A 21,885-nucleotide genomic window follows, 5' to 3' on the forward strand; every position below is an offset into this window, starting at 1 on the left:
GTCCCAGTAAACCTGCACTCAATTTGTTTTATAGTCAAGGTGTAATCATGTTGACTCTATCTTCCAATTGTGTCATTAGAGGACAGTGTGTTGTTGTTATCAGATTTAATGGTTGGAAGGGATCAAGCCCTCTCAGATTTGCAGAATGGTGGCATAATATGAAGAAAAATGTATTAGTCAAAGACAGCATTAAATTGAGTGGAAAAGTTTTTAGAAGTGGAAAGCAGTAACCCCAGAGTAACATATGAACTCTGTGGTACTACACTGACAGTGGTAGAGAATGAAAAGGATCTGGGGGTAATTGTGCAGGCAGATATGAAGTTTTCTGAGCAGTGCAGACATTCTGCAAGAGTAGCTCATGGTGTCTTGTCAATGATATACAGGAATTTTGCGAGCAGGGATAAGGAGGTAATTATCCCCTTGTATAAGGCAATGGTCGAGCTGCACTATGAGTACTGCATACAGGTCTGGAAGCCTCATTTTAGGAAGGATGTAGAGTTGCTAGAATGAGTACAGAGAAGGGCAACGAAGGGTTGCTCTTACGAAGAAAGGCTTAAGATTTGAAAATTACAGTGACTGGTGACTAGGCACCTGTTTGTTCATTTGTTTTTATTTGGTTTTTAGGAGCATTAGCAACTAAGGCCATATTGCTCGGGGATATGCGGTGGTCATTCCCTGACCTTTCCGCATCCTCCGTATTTGGTGGGCACGGGCTCGAACCCCGGTCTAATCAAGAAGCATGTGCTACGCACTGCTGCTCCTGCCTACCTGCTGCTCCTGCCTACCTTATACACCTCAATCAGATCACCTGCGAGGTGATCTGATTGAGGTGTATAAGGCCTTGAATGGATTGAGCAAGTTCAATGATGATGAGTTCTTCCTCTTGCTCAGATTACAAACCAGAGGGGACATAAACTGAAATTGAGGAAAGACAGTTGTTGAATAGATGTGCGGAAATTTGCCTTTAGCCAGTGGGTAGTTGATTGCTGGAACAAACTTCCATTTGCCATTGTGGAAGTTAATAACTTAAATTCAAGGCAGAACTAGACAAGCATTTGAAAACAATGGATAGGTGAAATGGGAAGGTTTTTTTTTTTTTTTTTTTGGCTGATGCTATATAAGCTTACTTTATTACATCATATGCCTCTGCTAATGCTAACTTAAAATTTAAGTGTATCTTCTTCTGGCAAAGTCATGTTGACACGTTTTGGGATTTTAACAAGGCCTATTCTGAAATATCATCAGGAACATAGAGAGACTGTCAGTAATGAAAGATGTTGTGCCATGTTGGAAGAGAACTTAAACCTGCTATTCTCAGTAAATGCAGAAATTTGCTCTCAAATGGTTCTGTTCTGTTGAAGAGTGACAATGCATGACCTCATTCAGCCACTGCAACTGTTAAAATGATATAAACACTTCATTTTGAATTTCTACCTTAATCACAAACCTTGTTCAAACCTTTCTCCTTCAGACTATCATCTTTTTATGACCAGGAAAAAAAAAAAAAAAGCACTGCATAGACTTTAATTTTCAAATGATAACGAAACAAGTGGTTTCACAGACAAATAAAAACATTTGCTTAGATGCCATTAAGAAGCTTCTGGAAAAGTAATATTATCATTTTTGCATATATATATATATATATATTTTTTATTCAATTAAAAATATATGGCCATATATTATATTCATAAATATATTCTTTGATTTACCTTCATGTATAAAAACATTAAACCACATATACTAGGCTACTGACATGCTAGTGGAATGGTTATGGAAATCCTTGTTCACACAAATATTTTCTATTGTGGGAGCTGTAGATATGTGTAAAACTGCACCAACTGAAGTTAAATCACACTTCCACTGGAATGACAGAAATTTTCATAACCACTTCTGGCTGAAGTTTATCGATTTTGGGAGTCTTAGTTGTTTCTCACAACTAGCAAATACAATTTACAGACATAATTCACAACGAATTAAGCAATTACTATTAGTTATTGAAAGGTAACCATATTCAATAACTAAGAGTAATTGTTTAAGATTTACCAAAAAATGATGATAATCTTGATTCCAGTAAGGTGAAGGTTAATAGGCAAGAAGTCAAAGAAATTAATGAATTTTATTACTTAGGGTCAAGAATAAATAAAAATAGTGACTGCTCAAACGATGTAAAGAGACGACAGGCAATTACTAAAATGTTGGTCGCTGATCTGATAAAATTATAGAGAGATCATGATCTGCCCCTAAAGATGAAACTGAGAATCATTGATTTGTTAATTTTTCCAGTTGCCACTTATGGATGTGAAGGATGGAATCTGAAAAGAGTTGGCAGGAAGAAAATTGAGGCATTTGAAATGTAGTGTTACAGGAGAATACTGCGTATTTCTTACTTGGATCAAAGAACAAATGAGTGGGTATTGAATAAAATTGGCAGGCCTAAAATTCTTCTTCATAGCATCAACAAAAGAAAACTCAAGTTTTTTGGTCATACAGTAAGTATGGAAAATTTTCTGTTGAAGAATATAATGGAAGGAAAAACTGAAGGGAAGAGGTGCAGAGGAAGACCTGCAACTAGGTGGAAGGATGGAATCGGTGAACTTCTGGGACGACACTTTGCGATGCTGCTCAGATAGCACACGATCGATGCAGTTGGAGGAATTTGTTGGTGGTCACAACAGCTCCTTAGGGAGCTATGTGACTGGAAGAAGAAGATTGAAGCTAGGCTGCTAATGGCCAACTGCACACAGTGTAATTGGGACTATATATAATTTTTAGAGTGTAAATGAGAGCAATCTATGGTGAATAAAGCATTAGTAGAGGTACATGATGCAAGAAAGCAAGTTTATACAGCATCAGCCAAAAAAAACCACCACTTTCCATTTCACCTATCCATTCACTCTAGACATTTGTCCAGTTCTTCCTTCAATTTATTTAAGCTATCAACTTCCACAATGAAATTGTGCACTCCAGGAAATTACTCATTACTTCTAGAATTTACAACAGCAGACATAATGATTATGAAGGCTTGTAATACTTGTAGAGCATCTCTCAAAAATTATTGCATTCCAACATTTTCGACGAGAAATGATTTTGTTTATCCTGTTATTTCACTTATTTGCCTCAACTGGATTTAATGACCGAGCGACTCATTTCTCTTCATATACCATTTATGCAAATTAGAAGGCTAAGACATGGTTTTGGCCAACACGAAATTTTGGGCCAAATTATAAATGTTCCTGTAAATGTTAATTCGATTCATTTGCCTTGGAGAATAGATTACGATTATTGCGTTAACATTCATATCAAACATAAAAAAAAAAATACACAAATTGAGTTATTTAATGGGCTTGGTTCATAAACGAGATGTAAGGGTTTGATTAAAGTATCTACTTATGACTCCTTTGTATCGTCTGTATGATAATGAGATTGACGAAGCATTCTTCAATGAAGATATGGAACGCGATGATGCTCCTACATGTGATGAAATGTGTGAAGCTATACCTATCGAAGAAAGTTTAGTCACTCAACAACAAACTTTTGTGGAGCAATGACAAATATTTACGAATAGCTTCTGGTGAACAAAATGTTCCACAAAGTTTACTTATTCATGAACATGCTGAAGAATTGTCCTTTCCTAGCATTTACCTTGGTCAGTATTGACTGTTTACAAATAATTTAAAAAGTTACACCTTTCAGCTCCTGGTGAACGAAATGTTCCACAAAATTTACTTTTTGACGAACACACCAAAGAATTGTTCTCTGGATACTCAATCCAAACCTTTGACTGATTTCTTAGAAAATAAATTTGGTCTAACATTAAATGCTTCTAGATCTGTGCTGACTACTAATTATGGGACTATAACTGATGCTGAGTTTCAAAGACATTTACACTTTTTACAATCTCAAGTACGTATCATATTTTAGCTATCACAAACCCATTGCAAGTAAATTACCTATTGAACATGTATTGCAACCTCAAATTGATAAAACTCAAAAAAAAAAAAAAAAAAAAAAAAAAATCCGAACACGTTTAAAATGTTACTGTGTTCGGATTCTTTTCATTCATAAAACCCTTTAACCTCATCCAATCCAAGGACGTTTTCACATAAAAACATCTTTCAGGAGTACAGGGTATACACACACACACACACACACACACTGCCTTTTTTTTTTTTTTTTTTTTTTTAGACTGTGAAGCACTGGAAAATCACCCCTTCGGTACTCCCCTGGGCCACAGCATTCCTGCTACATTGTGCTCGTTGCTTTGCTGGTCTGGTGTGTGGCATAATTTCCATTTAAATTCAATTTAATTGGTTTATAATGAAAATTAATAAGATTAATAAATTTAATTGATCAATTGACAACACTACACTAAGTTAACAGATTCTAAACACAGTGATATGTATTACATTCAAGTTTTAAGCTTAACTTATGCTATCAAGATCTAGATATATATTACGCTATACCGCATGATCTAATATACCATAACAATGGCAGTAAGATTTGAACGGATAAAGATTCTACATATATTAGATATATATTACGCTATACCGCACGATCTAATATACCATAACAATGGCAGTAAGATTTGAACGGATAAAGATTCTACATATATTAAGTAGTAACCTACAAAATCTCTAGCTAAATTCATAATAAAAATAAACTAGGACTATAAAGCTACTTATAGAAAGTAAATTAATATGACAATTAAATCAATAAAATGGCAAAAATTTTTCAAAAACTTATCCGTTTGATGGAGCTGAAAATTCTTTTCCCACATGTGATTAACCTCGTTCCCCAGTTGATGACATATATACAATAATTTTGAGGGAGATGACAAGAGAGTGCACTGAATTACAACCTAATTCATATGCTATGATTAAGATTAATTCCAAGGGCATCACTGGACTTGGGAGGGATTATTTTGCACTGAATGCCAATGTATTGCCAGTACATAAAGGTGATTCTAAGAGCAAAGCAGGTAATTACAGACTGGTCAGACTGACTTTAACAGTAGGCAAAAATGGAAAAATCATGTTAACCAACTTTTTTAGCTATTTTAACAGTCCAAAACTAGGAAATAGTTTCAACATTGTTTATTTGGATTTTAGCAACACATTTGATTCAGAAGTGAATAAGAGGTTACTGTATAAGCTGGACTATATTAGGATCACAAGGGCGGCTGCAGTGAAGGAGACAGAGAGTTGCGATTAATGGTTACTCTTCAGATTGGGCTATTATAAGAAGCTGTCAAACACGAGAGTACAGTAATGCACACATTTGAGCAGACTGTGATTCCAGCCCAAGGCTGGAACCACAGTCCTAATTTTTGATAAAGGGATACAGGGCTTGATATCAAAAGTGACAGAGCAGTTAATGATCAGTACTAAGCAGTACTTCTTCAGGGTGACTTAGATAGGCATCAGGGATGGTCGGAGAAGTAGCAGCTATGTTTTAATGTAACAAAATGCAAAGCCTTGAGGAATAGCAATACAAAATACCTTATACATTTAGTAGGGTTGAATTAAAAAGAGTAGAGGAAGAAGAGGATGAGGGTTACAATATGTGCAGACACAAAGTTCTCCATGCAATGCAGATAGGCAGTAAGGAGGGTCCATTGTCCTAATCCATGTTTTATCAAGCATTTTCTTATAGAGATAAGGTCAAGATGTGTTTGTTTTAATTGTGGTCTCCAGGGTTCCCCTATATGCCACTGTAGCATCTGAAAAGGCATAAGGCCTAGGCCGGCAAGTGTGTATGTAGGTGTGTAAGTTTGTTGTTTGTTTGGTTTTTTTTTTTTTAGGAGCATTAGCAACTAAGGCCATATTGCTCCGGGAATATGCGGTGGTCATTCCCTGACCTTTCCGCATCCTCCGTATTTGGTGGTGACGGGCTCAAACTCCGGTCTAATCAAGAAGCGTGTGTTACGCACTGTTGCTCCTTCCCACCTGGCTACAGAGGAGCCAGGTGTGTAGGTATATGCTGTTATATTGAGAGGCACCTGCTTATAGAGATAGAGGTGATAATTTCACTGTACAAAGCAATTGTACAATTTTCTGCGACCGGTGGCAATGGTTAGCCCAAAGCCACCAATGTGGTTCACCCCTGGACTTTTCACAACATTTATACCGACAGGTCACAGCTCACTAAAGGCAAAATTAAACTCCTTAGGGCTGATATCCATACTGTACCTGCAGCAAAAGTGAAGACTGGGCACACATTCTCTATGAGTGTATAATTTATGATATACCGAGAACCCAACTAATATTGGAAATTAACCCAGGGGACAAGAACACTTATTTATAACAGAAGGAAATAATTATAAAGCTTTCACAAGCTTCACACATAAAGTATTTAAAATGTGTAGAAATATCCAGAGATGGGGGTTACAGCCCCCACAGCAAAACAAATAGCTAAAGTGCCCATGTCTCTCATCATGCCCAGATGATGACATTTTAAACTGACAGTATAGTTGTATCAGCTCCCTGACAGATACCCAAATTTGACTAAACCAGATTGACTAGAGTCCCCTCCAAGTTTACCCTACCCCTAGTGGAGGACCTGGGGGGGGGATCCACACCAAACAAGTAAACATGAGCAGCAGCCTAGAGAGCAAGTTGCTGGGGATTTCAAGAACTGCTGGGAGTCATCATGGAATGAGTAAATACATGGGCTGTGTTAGGGAAACTAAGAGTAAGACCAAGGGTATGTATACTTGCATGTCCACTAATGCTAGAAGTAAATAAAATGCTATATGCTATAGTAAATAAAATTGATGAATTTGAAGTGCTGATCAAGACATCAAAGGCAGATATTGTTGGGATATCAGAGACATGGTGTCACATAGATATAAGCAGTGCAGAATTGGAAATTAGCATTAGCATTAGTAGAGGCATATGATGCAAGAAAGCAAGCTTATTCAGCATCAGCCAAAAAAAAAAAAAAAAAAAAAAAAGAGAAAAAAAACACACCACTCCCATTTCACCCCTCCGTTCGTTCGAAATACCTGTCCAGTTGAGCCTTAAATTTGTTTAGGCTATCAACTTCAACAACAAATGATGGAAGTCGGTTCCACCAACCAACCACCCGCTGGCCAAAGGCAAATTTCCGCATATCTATCCGACATCCGTCCTTCCTCAATTTGAATTTATGCCCTCTGAGGTGATTATTCTGAGCAAGATGAAGAATCCCATTGGCATTGAGCATGCTCAAACCATTCAAAGCCTTATACACCTCTATCAGATCACCTCGCCGGTGCCTAGTCTCCAGACTCTGTAATTTGCAAAACTTAAGCCTTTCTTCGTAAGAGCAACCCTTTGTTCCATTCACTAATCTTGTTGCCCTTCTCTGTACCCGTTCCAGCAGCTCTACATCCTTCTTGAAATGAGGCCTCCAGACCTGTATACAGTACTCAAGATGTGGCCTAACCATTGCCTTATACAAGGGAATAATCACCTCCTTATCCCTGCTAGAAAAATTCCTGTATATCATTGACAAGACACCATGAGCTACTCTTGCAGCTCGTCTGCACTGCTCAGAGAACTTCATATCTGCCTGCACAATTACCCCCAGGTCCTTTTCATTCTCCACCACTGTCAGTGTATTACCGCAGAGTTGATACGTTGCTCTGGGGTTACTGTTTCCCATATGTAGTACTTTACATTTGTCAATATTAAACTTCATTTGCCACCTCTCAGCCCATCTGTTCAACCTTTCCAGATTCTGTTGCAGCAGCAAAACGTCAGTAGTGTCCTTAACAACCCTGCCAACCTTTGTATCATCTGCAAACTTGGACATTAAACTTGATATCCCATCATCAATATCATTCATAAACACCGAAAACAACAATAGACCCAACACTGAACCCTGAGGAACTCCACTAATAACATTAGTCCACGTTGAGCAGTGTCCATTGATTATCACTCTCTGTCTTCTGCCACTCAACCATCCCCTTATCCATAGCAGCAATTTGCCTCCAATGCCACACTGCTCCAATTTGTGCAGCAGTCTTCCATGTGCAACAGTATCAAAAGCCTTTCTAAGATCCAAATATATAATATCAAAGTTATTCCCTGCATCCAGTTCTTTTGTGACTACATCATAGTATCCAATCAAATTGGTCAGGCAAGACCTGCCCTTAACAAAACCATGCTGCGTCTGAGCTATAACTGAATTCTTGTCTAGATGATCCTGCAGTGCTTCTTTAACCAGTGCCTCCATTAATTTACCTGGAACAGAAGTTAAACTAACAGGTCTATAATTATTTGTGTCAGCCTTTGATCCTCCTTTGTGAATTGGGGTTACACTTGCACATCTCCAGTCTATGGGTACCTCCCCTGAGTCCAAAGAAGCTCTCATAATTATGGCTAGGGGTTTGCTTACTTCCTTTGCTGCCTCCTTTAATATAACTGGATAGATCCCATCCACCCCAGGTGCCTTTTTTATGTTTATCCTCAACAATCTCTCCTCCACTTTCCTCTCAGTTATTACAAAATCATCTAGCTCATTGCCAATGTTTACTTTACCTACATCATTCTCCTTCCTGAATAACTCCTCATGCGTGAATGTAGATGCAAAATACTCGTTTAGATTGTTAGCCACCTGAGCAGGATCCTCAACTGTTAGACCATCAATATCCCGTGGACCAATCTGATTCATCCCTTTCCTTCTTGAGTTTAAATAGGTAAAGAACTCTTTTCTGTTTTTCTTTGCATCCTTTGCCAAGGATTTGTCGTAGTCTGCCTTTGCCTGCCTAATCTCCTTTGTGAATTGGTTACAGACCAACTTATATCTATCATAGGCTTCCATGTCACCCATTAATTTGTATGTATCCCATGTATTTTTCTTCTCTGCCACATGTCTCATTAGTTCATCTGACAACCATTTAGGCCTAAACCTTGAACAATATTTCTTAGTTGGTATGTAAAGCCTGGTAGCCTCTAAGATTAGTTCCTTGAATGCTTCCCATTTTGAGTTTGCTGTTGGTAACATCATCAGTTGGTCCCACTGTAGTGAATTTAAATACTGTCTCAGACCATCATAGTCGCCTTTACGAAAACAAAAACCCTTCCCTTTACCACTGATGGTAGTTACCTCCTTGAGTAAATCCCACTTCAACACACTGTGATCACTGCCACCTAGTGGTTCATTTATCTGCAGATTCTTAATGCATGAAGAATCACTACTGATAATCAGATCCAGAGTATTGCTCCCTCTTGTTGCCTCACGAACATGCTGATGTAGAAAACAATCATCCAATAAATCCACAAAAGCCTTGCTAGTGTGCGAGTGACCAACCCACAAATTCCAGTCAATATCTGGGAAATTAAAATCCCCCATTATAAGACTGTCTGATTTACTGGCCCACTCTATTTCCCTGTACAATATCTTATTGGTTAGTAAAATGTGTACAGAAAGGATAGACAGGACAGGAAGGGAGGGGGGTTATGCTGTTAGTTAAGAAACAGATAAAATCTAAGGAAGTGCATCAAGTTGACACGGGTGGACAGTGCAATGTTGAGTCTGTTTATTGTGACATAAACACTGGGAAAGGGAAAATGAGAGTAGGAGTATGTTATATAGGCCTAATGACGCTGATGAGTACAATGAACAGTTGTGCAGAGAAATAGAATGGGCCAGTAAATCGGAATGTCTCGTAATGGGGATTTTAACTTTCCAGATACTGACTGGAACTTGTGGGTTGGTCACTTGCACTCTAGCAAGACTTTTGTGGATTTATTGGAGGATTGTTTTCTACAGCAACATGTTTGAGTGGCAACCAGAGGGAGTAATTACCATGATCTGATTATCAGCAGTGATGATGCATGCATTAGGAATTTGCAGATAAAGGAATCACTAGGTGACAGTGATCATAGTGTACTGATGTGGGATGTACTTAAAGATGTAACTATGATCAAGGGTAAAGGGAAGGGTTTTTGTTTTCATAAAGGTGACTACAGAGGTCTCAGACAGTTTTTAAATTCTATAGAGTGGGATCAACTGATGATGTTACCAATAGTGAATTCTAAATGGGAAGCCTTCAGGGACTTAATCTTGGAGGTAGGCTTTTTATACCAACTAAGAAATACTATTCAAGGTTCAGGCCTAAGTGGATGTCCGATGAATTAATGAGGCTCGTGGCAGAGAAAAAAAATGTATGTGAGGCATATAAATTATCAGGCAACACAGAAGCCTACGATAGATATAAGCTAGTCTGTAATCAAGACACAAAGGAGGTTAGGCAGATTACAAGAAATCTTTGGCAAAGGATGCAAAGAGTTCTTTACTTACATAAACTCTAGAAAGAAGGGAATGAAATAGATTGGTCCACTTAACATAGATGGTTCAACTATTGATGATCTTGCTCAAGTAGCTGATAAACTGAATGAGTATTTTGCATCTACATTCACACATGGGGAGTTATTCAAGGAGGTGAATGCCAGAAGTTTATGAAACTCTAATAGGGAACTAAGTGATTTTGTGATAACTGATAGCGAAGTGGAGGAGAAATTCTTGGTTAAACATAAAAAAGGCACCTGGTGCAGATGGAATCTATCCAGTTATAATGAAGGAGGCAGCAAGGGAAGTAAGCAAACCTTTAGCCATAATGATGAGAGCATCCTTAGAGTCATGGGTGGTACCCCTGGACTAGAGATGTGTAAATGTATCCCCAATTCGCAAAAGGGGTTCAAAGGGTGACACAAATAATTATAGACCTGTTAGTTTAACAGTGAAAAGAACATTGCCATTTCAGCTCTTAGTAGAGCTGAAATGGCAATGCTACTATTCTGGATAATTTATATTTTCATGGTGATTATACAACGGATTCATGGCGATATTTGTGGAGATTATGAAATGGGAGCAATTTAATTTAACAGAAGAATAATTCAAGTAGTTAAATTTTGCACTAATAAAGTAGTGGAGTCAAATACGAAAAACTATGCCTATCCCAATACAATAAAGCTAAAATTTGGGGAGAGGGGATTGGTGGTTAAACATATGTCAATTCTGAAATTTTTACAACTGTTATAGATGAAACAAATTCACAAAATGCCTTAAAGGTCTTGCTCTTTTTGGGAATCTTTGGTGCATCATCAAGTCAAAACATAGTGAAACAGTTTCAATGGTAATCTAATTTATATGATTTGTTTTGTGTAATATCTATACAAATGTAAGTATTATTCACAGGCTGATTTTCATGTAGTGTAAGCTAAAAAAAACAAACAAATAACTCATAGATGAACCCTACTCCCTCTGTCTGAGTTCAACTAATATCAGCTCAAACTGAAGAATCCCTTCAGTTCTTTTAGTCTCCAATGGGATTTGAATCTAGAACTTTCTAAATGAGTGTCAAGTAGTAAACCCACAATACTGTCATGAAGTATGATGGCTTAAAAATTAAGCAAACTACAGGTTCTAAGGCAGGATGCTTCTCTACTTAAAACAATTTCCAGCTTCTTTTTCCTGTATCTTGTAACAATACAATTTTAATAAAGCAGCACCCTTGAAGAACACTGATAACTGTTTTTTTAATGTTTACAAAACTTAGGTCCAGACTGAATATATATTAAAAAAAATCCCAATAATTTTTTTAAGGAAAACATCAAATAACATTTATTTTAAAAAGAAATCTGACTTTAGAAAAATACAGTAATGTTCATTTTCTACTGCACATTACTACTTTACATAAAAGTAACTTGAACTTCCATTTGTAATCTAATGTGACCAAAAAAATCATTCTGAGTGAGTGAGTGCAGAAAATAAAATACACATGTGCATTTGTGCAAGAATGCAACAAGGAGGACAAAAATATATTTAAGAATTGCAAACAAATGCTTATTATAGTTCATAGCCACTAAATGGCCACTAAAATAACAAATATACCTTATTAGCCTTTCTTCCATTGTGTTTCTTCTTAATTATATTTATTCATTCAATACTCTCCAAATGACCAATCGTTTATCATTCCTTCAAATATTAAGCAATTTAAATTCTTTTGAAATGTTTTCTGGCTTGCCATTCTTCACTTCATTTCTTGCAATGACCTGTGACACAAAAAATGCACAATTTATGCATTTTTCCATCTAAGCTTCACTGCTAAAATTTGGTGCATAAAATATTCTTCAGTAACTTTAAGGTAGCATTATGCAGACAGCAAGCAATGGAGAATATTTCAACATTAATCCCGTTTTCTGGAAATGGAATTATAATTATCTTAAAAATAATATGGGGCATTTCAAAAGCACTCCTCAAATTTTAATTCTGATGTACAGAATATACAATATACACATATCTCATTTCAACAGGGCTAAAATCTAATGTCAAAATAAAGTTTGATTGCTGCAGTTTTGTTTTAAGAAAAAAATGTTTTCTGAAATTGAGACATTTTGCATTTTTGGTGAAAGCTTATGCGTCATAAAATCTACACACTAATATGCTAAAGAAAATCCTAAAATTATTTTAAGATATGTGTAATGCAGGAGAAGATTTTTTGTTTGGTATTGACAAATTTATATTAGGAAGTGAACTTATACAGCATCATCAAATGAAAAAAAAAAAAAAAAAAAAAATCCTTTTATTCTCAATCCTTTAAATTTATTGAAACTACCTACTTCCACAACACTAGATGGAAGTTTATTCAAACAAATCAGCTACACGCTGGCTGAAGGCAAATTTATGCATATCTATTCTGCAACTATCCTTTCTCAATTTAAATATATTTATGCATTAGTATTTTTTTTTGTTGCAATCTACCTAGTCTGTTGAATAAGTTGTATCAGCCTCCTTATACTTATACCTGCTTACCTGTTAAGAAATAAGTATCTTTAAATTGAAGCTTTTTTTAAAGCACAAGTCCTGTGTCATTGCTACTGTAGCTGAGTCGTCAAATGAAAGGATACAGAAGTAAACATACATTTGAGTGACATTGGTTCATGCCTGTGTGACTACTAAATATGGTTTTGTCCTTGTATTCTCTCTATCTAGTGAATTCTTCTGACCTGGTCATTCTTCAGTATAAACAGAAAATTTATTTATAACAATGTTTCACAAGTAATTTAGTAAAATTATTTTGATACAGTTTTTGAGTTTAGTAGTAAAACATTAGGTTTGTATGAGTATGGCATGGTCTATTCTACATACAGTTACATGTGTGGTGCACCTTATTAAGTTCAATTTGATGCTGGATTTGCAACTCGACTTCATCCTATCTAACAGGTTCATCTTGATATGCTTGAGTCTACATGTTAGGTATGGAGCTGTACCTGATGGTTCCTCATTATTATTTAAACTACTATATATATCAGCCTAGGTATTTTGAGGAATTATCATATTTTGATTTTACTGATGTAAATGGAAATCCTTCATGACAGACAATGGCCAATTTAGTGACTGCGAAAATATCACTGTTGCTCAATTTCAGTTTTTCACATTATTACACAGTGATCTGTTTCAGCAACAGAATGTGTTAACTTCTCAGTCATATAAATGCAAATCTAAATAGGAGCAGTTCTGGTGATGGCCAAATACTGCTGCTCTTTAAGATGTGTGATTGGGACTGTCTGATATCCTAGTAAAGTAAATGAAGAAGTTGTGTAAAGTAAGTATTTAACAGTTTAAAGTCATAAATATTATGTCTTTAAACTGTTAAATACTTACTATGTATTATTAGATATGTGGTAGAACCACTGCAAAAACAATTTAGCTCTATGGTAATAATGAAAACTTTGTTTAGTATGTATGGAGATTAAACAATATCTGAATGAATGTGATATATTAAAGTGTACACAATTAATATTTAAACCTAAAATTGTTAAGAAAAAATATATGTAAAGAAATAAATCAATATTCAGGCTCAATATTTCTGTAATAATCATTATGCAGATAATAATAATATATACTTGACATATTAAATTTAGACTTTGCAATTTGGAGTTTAAGGGTAAGCTAAATATAACATTACTGCATGCATACTGTATTATTAGTATTATTTTATTATTGACCCAAAAGAGAATAAACCCCAGGGGCTCACATCTGGTGAGTATGGGCTTGGCACACCCAGGGTCCTGAGCTGGATATCACCATTCTTCTGTTTCTTGGTGATTCCCTTCTACATCTCTCTCTCTGGGTAACTTGGAAATTTTTTTTTTTTTTGGCTGGTGCAGCATAAGTCTCAGGCTTCCTTGCACTATATGGCTAGTAATAATAATAATAATAATAATAAGACTGATGAATTCTAAAATTGAAAAAATGTGAAATAGAAAAGCAAAATATAAAACTTAACTATTTCCAACTGGAGGGGGAAACAAGCATCGTGATATACTTGAACAAATTTGAACGCAGCCCCGGAGGAACAGTGGCAACCTCAAGGGGAAAAGAAAGACGCGTTTTGGATTCAGCAAATGGTGAATAAAATAAAATAGCTTAGTAGAGGAATAAAGTAGCCAAACACGTGTCATATCATGTTTAAATTAAGTCAGACATAACGAAACCCACCTATAGATTAGGGCATTATGCAGCCAATAATATACGTTTCACATGCTAAATTTAGAATTTTGATTTTAAGGGTTAGGCCAAGTGGGTATCAAATAATTGTAACGATGTATGCAAACTGATTATTGCTGACTCTACAAAGACCCAGACTTATGACTTATGTTATTATTTTTGCTTTTGACTGATAATTTTTGGCTTCAACCTTTTATATATTTATTTTTGTATTGCAGACTGTGTATCTATATCTAACATTTAAGATCCCACATAACAGATCTCTGCATAATCTGTTCAATGTTCTATCTAAAGGAATGAATGGGATTGCTGTTGTCGTTGTTGTTATTTGGTTTTTAGGAGCATTAGCAACTAAGGCCATATTGCTCCGGGCATATGCGGTGGTCATTCCCTGACCTTTCCGCATCCTCTGTATTTGGTGGTCACGGCTCAAACCCCTGTCTAATCAAGAAGTGTGTGCTACGCACTGCTGCTCCTGCCCACCTGGCTATGGATGCGCCGAATGGGATTGCAACCCTAGACATATCTGAGCCACTGCTGATTTCTACATCTCTAAACTTATCAGGGTCCTGAGGATGAATGAAATGCTATTTCTTACTGCTGTAAAAGCTGTGAGCTTGAACCTTTCTTTATCAACTAAACTTCCTACAATGAACTTTATGCACAGAGAAATGGAAAATAGTTTTTGTTCCATGAGTGCACTATGTATAAGATCATCACTTCATATGTACTGTATATTTGATGCTATTTTATTGTGCATATTTTGGCTAAGGAACACTGTTTAATTAGTTTGTAAAAGTATTTATCTTGTTAATCCTAGATATTCCACTATAGTGAACAAATAATTCAATAATATCTTGATATATGTTTAAGCAATGCATCACTTTCAGGTATATTTTCCACCTTGTTTGTTGCCTGCTTTTTTGCACTTTGCGCTCTTTACAACTTTCCATGTTTATCATTGTTTATGGATCTGACCACTACTTGGTTGTTAGTCACAGAACAGAAGTTTTGAAATAAAAAGTTTCTGATCAAGCTTTAAGCTGAACTAGCATAAGCAGTTTGCATTGTATCTTATGTCATTCTAGTGATTCTTCTAACCATCTTAAAGAATGTTTTTAAGAAAGATAACAAATACTCTCATAATTACATATTTATTTAGAGATGGCAAAGCCATCTGTTAAGAACTTGTGTATATTTGCTTTGAACTGTTATTTTGCAGATGCAATGCTAATCCTCTTATTTAAGTGTGAATTTTTGTACTGTTCATAACCTAACAAACAAGCCACAAGCCAAAAACCAACTCATAACTAACTGTTCATAAACTAACCTAACAGCTCACAAACGGTTAATGCTTCATAATTTGTAACAAAGATGGGTTTGACAACACTTTTTTTATTTTCCAAAGTTCAGTAAATTTATGTTACTACTTTGTAAGCTATTATTGTTATCTCCAAACCCATAGCCAGGTTTTATCTAGCTGGGTTGCATCATCAGCCCTTAATTTAAACACAACACAAAACATATTTGGCTGCTTTATTCCTATACTAGGATATTTTATTTATTTTATTCATCATTTTTATAATTTACTGAATCTAAAAACTGAGCTTTTTTTCCCCCTGCTTTCTACTGTTCCTTCGGCACTCATGTTCATTTTCATACAAGTTTTGCATGTGGCAACACATGGTACTCATTGCATCTACACTTAGAAACAGTAAGTTTTATATTTTGCTTTTCTATTTCACATTTCCATTTAGCATTCATCTTCAATCTGGTTCTTTATTGGGCCAACAATAATCGGCATATATGCAAAAATGTTATAATTACTAAGTATCCATTTGCCGTAACTACACTTTCACTGGCGAGTTTTGCAGAAGTCTTCTTCTGATTGTCCTTCAAACCACAACTAGGCAGCAGAAATCACCTCATCATCAGCAGAAAAGTGTCTTCCACACAGAAAGGACTTCAGGGCAGGAAAAAGGAAGAAATATGAGGGTATAAGGATGGAGAATAAGCAGGATGCAGCAATATTTCAAACCCACATTTGTAGGCACATCTCACTGTGGCATGCAAGGAATGTGCAGAGACATTCCTTGCATGTCGCTGAACATTCCAGAAAGGATAGGAATGGAGGAGGTGTTATGATGTTAATTACGAAAAAAATAAAATCAAAAGAAGTGCATCCAGTTGATATAGATGAACAGTGCACTGTTGAGTCAGTTTGGTGTGACATAAGTACTACGAAAGCAAAAATAAGAGTAGGAGTGTGTTATAGGCCTAATGACTCGAACGAGTACAACGAACAATCGTATAGAGAAATAGAGTGGGCTAGTAAATCAGAATGTCTTATAATGGGGGGGTTTAACTTCCCAGATATTGACTGGAACTTGTGGATTGGTCACTCGCACACTATTAAAACATTTGTGGATTTATTAGATGATTGTTTTCTGCAGCAGCATGTTCGAGAGGCAACCAGAGAGGGTAATACACTTGATCTGGTTATCAGCAGGGATCATTCGTGTATTAAGAATTTGCAGGTAAAGAAACCACTAGGTAGCAGTAATCACAGTGTACTAATGTGGGATTTACTTAAAGATATAATTACCATCAGGAGGAAAGGAAAGGAAAGGAAAGGGTTTTTCCTTCCGTAAAGGTGACTACAGTGGTCTCAGACAGTTTTTAAATTTGGTACAGTGGGATCACCTGATGATGTTACCAACAGCAAATTCTAAGTGGGAAGAATTCAAGGAATTAATTGTGGAAGCTACTAAAAGTTTCATACCTATTAAGAAATATTGTTCAAGGTTTAGGCCTAAATGGTTATCAAATGAACTAATGAGACTCGTGGCAGAGAAGAAAAATAGGATGCATATAAATTATCAGGTGATACAGAAGCCTATGGCAGATATAAGCTAGTCTGTAATCAAGTCACAAAGGAGGTTAGGCAGGCGAAGGCAGATTACGAGAAATCTTTGGCAAAGGATGCTAAGAAAAACAGCAAGGATTTCTTTATTTTTATAAACTCTAAAAGGAAGGAGATGAATCTGATTGGTCCACTTGATATTGATGGTTGTTCGACCGTTGATGATCCTGCTCAAATAGCAAACAAACTGAATGAGTATTTTGCATCTACATTCACATATGAGCAGTTATTAAGGTTTGAAAATGCCAGAAGGTTATCAAATTGTAGCAGGGTGCTTAATGATTTTGTAATAACTGAGAGCAAAGTGGAGGAGAAATTGTTGAAGTTAAACATAAGAAAGGCACCTGGGGTGGATGGGATGTATCCAGTTATATTAAAGAAGACGGCAAAGCAACTAAGCAAACCCTTAGCCATAATTATGAGAGCATCCTTGGACTCAGGGAAGTTCCCCACGGACTGGAGATCTGAAAATGTATCCCCAATTCACAAAGGGGGGGAATCGAAGAGTGACACAAGTAATTACAGACCAGTTAGTTTAATTTCTGTTCCGAGTAAAATAATGGAGTCACTGGTTAAAGATGCATTGCAGGATCATCTAGACAAGACTGCAATAATTCAGACACAGCATGGGTTTGTTAAGGAAAAGTCATGTCTGACAAATTTGATTGGATATTATGATGTGGTTACAAGGGAACTGGATGCAAAAAATAATTTTGATATCATATATTTGGATTTCAGGAAAGCTTTTGACACTGTTGCGCATGGAAGACTACTGTACAAATTGGAGCAGAATGGTATTAAGGGTAAGTTGCTACAATGGAAAAAAGGTGGTTGAGTGGGAGAAGACAGAGGGCGGTAATTAATGGGCGCTGCTCTTCGTGGACTAATGTTATTAGTGGAGTCCCACAGGGTTCGGTGTTGGGTCCACCGTTATTTTGTATATTTATCAATGATATTGATGAAGGTATATCAGACATAGTGTCAAAGTTTGCAGATATTACAAAGGTTGGCAGAGTTGTTAATGACAGTAATGGCAGTGTTCTACTGCAACAAGATCTAGAAAATTTGGGCAGATGGGCTGAGGAGAAGTGGCAACTGAAGTTTAACATTGACAAATGCAAAGTAGTGCATATGGGTAGAAGTAACCCCAGAGAAACATACCAACTGTTTGGTACTACACTTAAGGTGGTAGAAAATGAAAAAGACCTGGGAGTAATTGTGCAGTCAGATCATGGGGTTTGTCGATGATATATAGAAATTTTGCTAGCAGAAAAAAGGAGGTGATTGTGCCTTGGTGTAAGGCAATGGTCAGGCCATGCATTCAGTACTGCATACAGGTCTGGAGCCCTCATTTTAGGAAGGATGTAGATTTGCTTGAGCGTGTACAGAGAAGGGCAACAAAATTGGTGAGGGGAATGAAGGGACCCTCTTTCCAAGAGAGGCTTAAGATCTTCAAATTGCAGTGGCTGGAGACTAGGTACCTGCAAGGTGATCTGATTGAGGTGTATTTGGCCTTGAATCGGTTGAGCACGCTGAATTCTGATGGGATTCTTCCACTTGTTCAGAATACGAACCTAAGGGGGCATAAATTCAAATTGAGGAAAGACAGATGTAGAATAGATGTGTGGAAATTTGCCTTTAGCCAGCGGGTTGGTAATTGCTGGAACAAACTTCCATCTGTCGTTGTGGAAGTTGACAGGTTAAATAAATTTAAGGAGGAACTGGACAAACATTTAGAGGGAATTGTTTTGTAATTTTTTTTAGGCTGATGCTGCATAAGCTCATATACTTGCTTTCTTGCATCACATGCCACTACTACTACTACATTATCATGGAGCAGGCACACGGCTTTTGACAGTTTTCCCATCTTTTTTCTTTTATAGCAGCATACAGCTTTATAAGGAGGTTGGAATAATACTTTGCTATAGCCTTTACAGTACATCCCTTTTGTACGTAAATGATCCCAAAAAACTGAGAGAATCACACTTGGTTGCACCTTTCTTTTTTGGGGGAGGGAGATGATTCTGCATGCTTCCATTGTTCTTAAATTTAAATTTGTTTAGTTTATGGATCTTAAATTTGTTTAGTTTATGGATCATAGTGAGGGATCCAAGTTTCATCCATGGTGACTAGTTGTGAAAAGAACTCCTCTTGCTTGTCCTGGCACATCGACAACATTTCATGTGCATAATGTGCCCTTTCCTTCTGGTAAGGAGTCAGAAGTCTGGGAACCCATGTAGCAGGCACTTTACTCATATGTAACTGTTGTTGGATGATGTTCTCCACAGACCCTATACTAATTTGGAGCTCTGCAACTATTTCTTTGATGCTTGTACAGCAATCTTCTGGGTTTAATACCCCAGTTTTTGCAATGCTCTCTTCTCTTACAGCAGTTGCTAGACATCATGGAATTTGTTCAAAATGAACAGAGGTTCTTCCACATTTGAACTTCTTGCATAAATGTACAACAGCAACAACCCTGTAACCGGGGCAGTTTTCCCCACATGCAGCGACTGTTTCTTTGTGGACTGTTTTTCCTTGAAGAGGAATAAGAGGAATGGAATCACTGATCTGTATTACACTTTATCCATTGTGACACTGCACTTCATTTAGCTTTGCAAAGATAAAAAATTAATTGTCAGAATGAAACCAAAATTTGTGTGGTTGATATAGAGATTTCAAAATATTAAACAACAACAACAACAAAAAAAAAAATTATCTATCACAACTACTTCTGGATGAATACAAATCTTTTTTTAAACTAACCCCCTCATATTTTCTCTCAATTTTCATGGAATACTGTTGTGCACTGCCATTAAGATAGGGCAGTATATAGCAATATGGTACATATGTATATATAACTCACATTTATTTGTAGAAGAATAAGAGAAATTTAGCTCAATATGATACGTAGAACACTTCTGTATGATACTCTCCAGAATTTCTGGAAAGTATCATACAGAAGTATTCTATGTATCATATTGAACTAAATTTCTCTTATTCTTCTACAAATATTGATATCAATATAGAACATATTGAGCATCATAGCTCTGTTATATACTATCATAACTCACATTTATTTCCACATACTGCTGTTTCATCATCATTAGTAATTTACATTAGTATTGGATGAATTGATATTTCAGGTTTAAATATTAATTATGTACTCCACAGCTACTCTTGAATACAGGTAACCCTTGTATAACACGGTATTTGGTTCTACAAAATCTCGTGTAATGCAAAACCATGTTATATGGGACTAAGAACCAGTACAAAAATATGCCATTTTTTTAATAACTATCGGAAAGTTAATATTTATAGTAGTAATAACTTAATATTTTAACTTTATTTTTTATAATAATAGTAGTAATAACTGAACAAACGTCTTACCTTACAAACTGTGATACTTATATGTGAGATAATGTATGTTCATTTAATTTTCTTCCTCTTCATCGCTGCTAAGCACAATCTCTTCTGCAGCATCTAGATCTCGTGTACCTTCTGCTCTCTTTAAAAGTCACAAACTGCACTCTTCGAAGTCACAACTATTTTTTATGGTCTCAAACAAACACAAGTTCAATAGCACAGAACCTAACCCAGGAATCTCCCAACAAAATACAGTGGACCCTCCGTTTTAAATGATACGTGAAAATCGGAAGAATATTTTCCAGTTAGCAAAATAAATTTATGCTTACCTACATAGCTTAATTAATACTACTGTAACATGTACATACTAATTGATATTTCTGTTCACTGATTTTTTTTTTTTTTTGGTTGTAAAATTTAAAACAGTAAAAATGATAAACGATTAATAACAAAGAACACAGCACGCACAAGTTGCAACAAACACGATATGCAGTAATGAGTTTCTGAAAATTTATTTATGTTTTTTATATGATTGAATATTTCATGGAAGGGAAAACACATTTCACCACAATAATGTGAAAACCCACAGAATTCCAGCTGTCGGTACTATGGCAAATGCAAGAAGATAGAGTTTACTACCCATTTATAATTGATTACACTAACAGAACACACCAATAAACCAGAAACTGCAAATTGTTTTTATTGTTTTATGGTAGTGACCTCACAAAGGCGATAACAACTAGTGAGTCAACAGCAGGGATTCGCAAAAAGTAATAGAAACGTTGAAATCTCGTGCAATGCAAAACCATATCTAAAACATAATAGCAGGGTTTCCTCAGCACAAAAGCTCAAAAATACCATGTTATGCGAAATTTCCAGCAATTCTCAAACCATATTAGAGCAAAACCTTGTTGTAGAAGTACTGTGTTGTGTGCGAGGATTGCTGCAATTTTCAAACCATGTTGTAGAAGTACCGTGTTATACGGGGGTTGCCTGTATAGTATTTTCATTTAGATATTCTCCATACATATCTGACAACACACACATATTCAATTTTATCTGATTTTCAGTGTGCTATTCATTAATCTGAAAGCACT

At 36.1% G+C, this 21,885-nt stretch overlaps 1 protein-coding gene across 1 annotated transcript in view; it reads right to left on the reverse strand.

Annotated features, from left to right (window-relative positions):
* The window catches only part of LOC150077922 (G protein-coupled receptor kinase 2-like), a 173,918-nt gene that overhangs the window by 49,469 nt on the left and 102,564 nt on the right, over positions 1 to 21,885 (reverse strand). The window lies entirely within an intron of this gene.

The sequence above is a fragment of the Mastigoproctus giganteus genome, chromosome 11 (genome assembly GCF_048544385.1).
Source record: "Mastigoproctus giganteus isolate SK-2022 chromosome 11, ASM4854438v1, whole genome shotgun sequence".
NCBI lineage: Eukaryota > Metazoa > Arthropoda > Arachnida > Uropygi > Thelyphonidae > Mastigoproctus > Mastigoproctus giganteus.